This window comes from Oncorhynchus nerka, linkage group LG14, assembly GCF_034236695.1.
Source record: "Oncorhynchus nerka isolate Pitt River linkage group LG14, Oner_Uvic_2.0, whole genome shotgun sequence".
Lineage (NCBI taxonomy): Eukaryota > Metazoa > Chordata > Actinopteri > Salmoniformes > Salmonidae > Oncorhynchus > Oncorhynchus nerka.
The window spans coordinates 93,454,695-93,460,447 of record NC_088409.1 but is presented as its reverse complement, the minus strand read 5'-3'; the positions used below and the strand labels follow the sequence as shown (position 1 = coordinate 93,460,447).

Here is a 5,753-nt window from a genome sequence, read left to right as displayed (position 1 = left end):
TCGAATGCTTGAAATGATCACCAGAAGCTCAACTCAAACCTTGTGCGTGTGTTTCTGTGTGTGTGTGTGTGTGTGTGTGTACAGAATGGATGAAATGATCTCCAGAAGCTGAAACCCTTTAAAGCAGCGACAGACAGCAGACGCCAGCCGTGTGTGTGTTTGTCTGTGTGTGAAACAGACAGCAGACGCCAGACAGGGGATGTGTGTGAGATCTCTGAACACAAACATACCACTACTTCATTCATTTACCTTCTGTTTTAGAACATGGAACCATTTATCTTCTGTTTTAGAACATTGAACCATTTATCTTCTGTTCTAGAACATGGAACCATTTAGCTTCTGTTCTAGAACATGGAACCATTTACCTTCTGTTTTAGAACATTGAACCATGTATCTTCTGTTCTAGAACATTGAACCATTTATCTTCTGTTTTAGAACATTGAACCATTTATCTTCTGTTCTAGAACATTGAACCATTTATCTTCTGTTCTAGAACATTGAACCATTCATCTTCTGTTCTAGAACATTGAACCATTTATCTTCTGTTCTAGAACATTGAACCATTTATCTTCTGTTCTAGAACATTGAACAATTCATCTTCTGTTTTAGAACATTGGACCATTTGTCTTCTGTTTTAGAACATTGAACCATTTACATTCTTTGTTTTAGAACATGGAACCAGTTGCCTCTCTGTTTCAGAATATGGAACAATTTTCACATTTAGCCTTGAATGCTGTGAAGATAATGTGTGATTTTGAATGATCAACCTTTTCTTGTTATTGAGGATTTTAATAATCCTTAGAGAGAGAGAGAGCAGTGAGTCTTATTCAATCTGAAAGAGGCAACAGCATTCATTTGTCTTTACAGTTATATGGTTTTGACAGAAACATAAGAACATTATGATGTTAAAGTGATGCATAGAAAATCAATCTCATTAAGCATCAGCTGTTTTTTCAGGTTTTACAATACGGGGAAAATAAATACTGTCCTCAAAATGAAAACCAAAGTGTTTTTTAATACAATCTAACATAAGAAAAAACACTATTAGAAGTTTGATATAATTTATTCTACAATTTTATCTATTCTCAAAAAATGAATATTTTCTGTAAATTCTCTCAAAAAATACAAAATCTGTGAATCTTGTGAAATCTAGAACAGTATAAGATAAAGTTCCTTTGTGTTATTGAATCTAAACAGTTGAACATACTACTGTAGTTGGTTAATCCCAGTGAAAGCGTTTTCTTCTCCAGAGGCTCTGAACGTGGAATGTTTCTCGCAGGCAGATAGAAGTCCTCTGACGTCAGACATAAGAGACACCACTAAAACACACATCGTCTTAACGCACCGTAACAGGAAACCCTATTTACACAGCTGCCTGTAAATGTATTCAGTTATGAAGAATCACAGAAAAACAACTCAACTTATAATGGCTCAAAGACCCTGAGAGGCTCTGTATCTAAGGGCCAGATGGCAGAGACTGGAGAGGAACAAGTGTTGACATAACTGGTTCTAGAATATTCATTCATTGTCTTCAAACATTCTGAAATGGAAGCAGTAATAGAATGATGACGTCATCACCATGGCACCATAGTGTAGTGGCTGACGCACAGACTTCAGGGTGGTGTTTTTACAATGGGTTGGCAGGGAACAGAGTCCAGCCAGATATAACCCACTCCTGATATGTGGGTGAACACTACTAGCATGCTGATATCTGGCATTACCTTACGTCAGATAAGGTTGAGGGACGAGCGTCGTGTAGGAGTGACGCCACCTGACGTAAGACAATGGATATCTGGAGCGAGTTAAAAGAACATAGGCTCATTGAATTAGGAGTGTTGAACTACACTGAACTACTTACTGTATCACCAGTGGACTCTGCTGTTGGGGTGAGATTCTGGGGCCTGACCACAGCTGTGTAACTGCGTCAGGGAGAAGGAGGAGGATGTGAGGGGAGGAGGAGGAGGAGGAGGAGAAGGAGGAGGAGGAGGAAGAAGACGAGGATAAGGAGGAGGAGGAGAAGAAGGAGGCAGAGGAGGAGGATAAGAAGGAGGCGGAGGAGGATATGAGGAGAGGAGGAGGATATGTGGGGAGGAGGAGGATATGAGGGGAGGAGGAGGAGAAGAAGAAGGAGGAGGAGGATAGGAGGAGAGGACGAGGAGGAGAAAGAGAAATAATATAAGAGGGGAGGGGCTGAGGAGGAGAGAGGTGTGATGTAAATAAACATTGTAAGCAAACGTTGGGTCTGGTGGCTTCCATGTCGGGCCTGGAAGAGGACGACAACTAGAGAAACAAACATGTGTAAACAGATCCATGTGAGAACTCCCGGCCCGCCACTGTTATGGCTGACTCTACTATAGCATTACAGAGCAGGCCATGGAGCAGGCCGTGTAGACCCAACATTCATGTGAGAACTCCCGGCCCGCCACTGTTATGGCTGACTCTACTATAGCATTACAGAGCAGGCCATGGAGCAGGCCGTGTAGACCCAACATTCATGTGAGAACTCCGGGCCCCCCACTGTTATGGCTGACTCTACTATAGCATTACAGAGCAGGCCATGGAGCAGGCCGTGTAGACCCAACATTCATGTGAGAACTCCGGGCCCCCCACTGTTATGGCTGACTCTACTATAGCATTACAGAGCAGGCCATGGAGCAGGCCGTGTAGACCCAACATTCACCTAGAGCCACAGGACTACAGGAAACAGGCCTGCCCTAAATAGACACTGTTTACACACATCTAGACGTGGCACAGAAGCTGGGCTAAAACACAGCTATTAACTTGACACAGGCATACCTCACCAGGTTGAAGAGTCCTAATTAAACACAGCTATTAACTTGACACAGGCATACCTCACCAGGTTGAAGAGTCCTAATTAAACACAGCTATTAACTTGACACAGGCATACCTCACCAGGTTGAAGAGTCCTAATTAAACACAGCTATTAACTAGACACAGACATACCTCACCAGGTTGAAGAGTCCTGATAACAAACATGGTAACTCATGGTAGAGTGCTGGTTAAAGTGGAACCATCCCTCTTCAGCTTCAGCTACTCCAGGCTCCATGCTTTGTTTGTCTCTAGTCTCTACTCTGTATGACCACTGAGGAGGTGGTAGAGTATTACAGGGTTTATGTTATTAGGTACAACCCCCATCGTTCACGAAAATGGTTCGCTCCTACAGACAGTGAGTCACGTGGTCGTAGCTTCCTATATAAAGCAGGCAGACAGGCATCAAGACATTCAGTTACTGTTCCATTGAAAGTTAGAATGAACAAAACGAGTGACTTTAGCGACTTTGAGCGTGATATGACCGTCGGTGCCAGGCACACCGGTTCCAGTACCTCAGAAACGGCCGGCCTCCTGGGCTTTTCATGCACAACGGTGTCTAGGGTTAATCGAGAATGGTGCGACAAACAAAAAACATTCAGTCAGAGGCAGTCCTGTAGGCGAAAACAGCTCGTTGATGACAAGAGCTCAAACAAGAACGGCAAGAATCGTGCAAACTAACAGGCGGGCCACAAACAGGCAAATAAAGGCACAGTACAACAGTAGTGTGCAGAATGGCATTTTGAAACACACAACTTGTCGGTCCTTGCTATTGCAGCAGAAGACCACACTGTAAGGTTCGTCGTTGGGAGAAAGAGAGGAGGACCAATGCGCAGCGTGGTAAGTGTTCATGGAGAAAGAGAGGACCAATGCGCAGCGTGGTAAGTGTTCATGGAGAAAGAGAGGACCAATGTGCAGCGTGGTAAGTGTTCATGGAGAAAGAGAGGACCAATGCGCAGCGTCGTAAGTGTTCATGGAGAAAGAGAGGACCAATGTGCAGCGTGGTAAGTGTTCATGGAGAAAGAGAGGACCAATGCGCAGCGTCGTAAGTGTTCATGGAGAAAGAGAGGAGGACCAATGCGCAGCGTGGTAAGTGTTCTGTAAGGTTCGTCGTTGGGAGAAAGAGAGGAGGACCAATGAGCAGCGTGGTAAGTGTTCACTGCTTTTAATCACGTACTAGAACACTGAACAAAACAATAAATAACAAACCAACAGTCCCGTAAGGTGAAAGACAAAAACACTAAACAGGAAATAAGCACCCACAACTCAGAGTGAAACCAGGCTACCTAAGTATGGTTCTCAATCAGGGACAACGATTGACAGCTGCCTCTAATTGAGAACCATACCAGGCCAAATACAGAAATCCCAAATCATAGAAAAAACAACATAGACAACCCACCCAACTCACGCCCTGACCATACTAAAACCAAGACATAACAAAAGAACTAAGGTCAGAACGTGACACACACGGGGTTCCTATCAGCTAAAAACAAGAGGAAGTGACTCCAGTGGGCACGCCATCACCAACACTGGACAATCGAGGAGTGGAAAAAACATTGCTTGGTTCCAACGAATCCCGGTTCCTGTTGGGTCATGCTGATGGCAGAGGCAGGATTTTGTGTAAGCAGCATGGCTCCATCCTGCCAGGTGTCAACTGTATGGGGAATGTTTCCCTGGCACACGTTAGGTCCTTGGATACAATTGAGCAACGTTTGAACGTTACACCTTCCATGCCCTGAAGAATTCAGGCTGTTCTGGAGGCAAATGAGGGTCCGACCCAGTACTAGATGGGTGTACCTAATAAACTGGCCACCGAGTGTACATCATCTACACTAACAACTCATTCAAAATACTTTATACTTTTACTTTTGATTCTAAAGTATATGTTAGCAATTACACTTAAAACCAAATACTTTTAGACTTTTACTCAAATAGTATTTTACTGAGTGACTTCCACTTTTATTTGAGTAACTTTCTATTAAGATATCTTTACTTTTACTCAAGTATGACAATTGGGTACTTTTCCCACAACTGATTCAAAAGGACTTAACCCGGCTGCAACAATTATATCATCCACAGAAACAGCTCATTCATTATGACAGAACTTGCACTGGTTCCGAACACACATCTCCAGACCAGTTCTGCAACTGACTTGGCGATTTGTGAGTGTATAGTTTTAAAGGCTAAATATTAGTTCAGAGTCCATAACATATTGCTCCATAACGTTGCCTCCTTCTTCTCCCCCCCAAGTCATTCATTACTCTGGAGAAAGAGGAACGTTCACCCTATAACCGGATTCTATAAAACGTGACTCTGGGGTTGACATTTATTTGTGTTTTTAAATGAAGATTCCACTGCGATGAGAGCCAGTTCTGCAAACAACAGGTTTAATGTATTTATTCAGGGACATGTCAGAATTGTCAATGATGCTTGTCATTGTAAACACACACACACACACACCAAGCTCTTTTTTTGGATGAAAAAAAGCGAGAGAATACAAAGACGATAGCTTTGCCAATAAATGTGTTTCTCCATAGAAACATGTTTCCTGGAAGGAGAGAGAACGCACAGCCCCCAGCAGTGTGACCGATATCCACCCCTGTTGTTCTGAGCCTCTGCTAAAGACCTCCAGGGGACTAGTCTGTTCATTTATCAAATATGACATACAGTGAGCTCCAAAAATATTGGGACAGTGATAATTGTGTTGTTGTTTGGCCTCTGTACTACAGCACTTTGGCTTTGATACAATGACTATTAGGTGAAAGTGCAGACCGTCAGCTTTAATTTAAGGAGATTTTCATCCATATCGGGTCAACCTATTAGAAATTATAGCACATTTTGTACATATCCCCCTATTTTAGGGGACCAAAAGGTACTGGGACAAATTCAACGTTCTCAGATTATTTTGTGCCCAATAGAAATGA

At 43.0% G+C, this 5,753-nt stretch overlaps 1 protein-coding gene across 1 annotated transcript in view; it reads right to left on the bottom strand.

The window, feature by feature from the left end:
• Positions 1-5,189: 5,189 nt before the first annotated feature.
• The window catches only part of LOC115127223 (ventricular zone-expressed PH domain-containing protein-like), a 295,573-nt gene continuing 295,009 nt past the window's right edge, over positions 5,190-5,753 (bottom strand). The window contains exon 17 of the mRNA XM_065000549.1: positions 5,190-5,753. This exon is cut by the window's right edge and continues 1,038 nt beyond it. The gene's annotated coding sequence lies outside the window, so the exon portion shown is untranslated.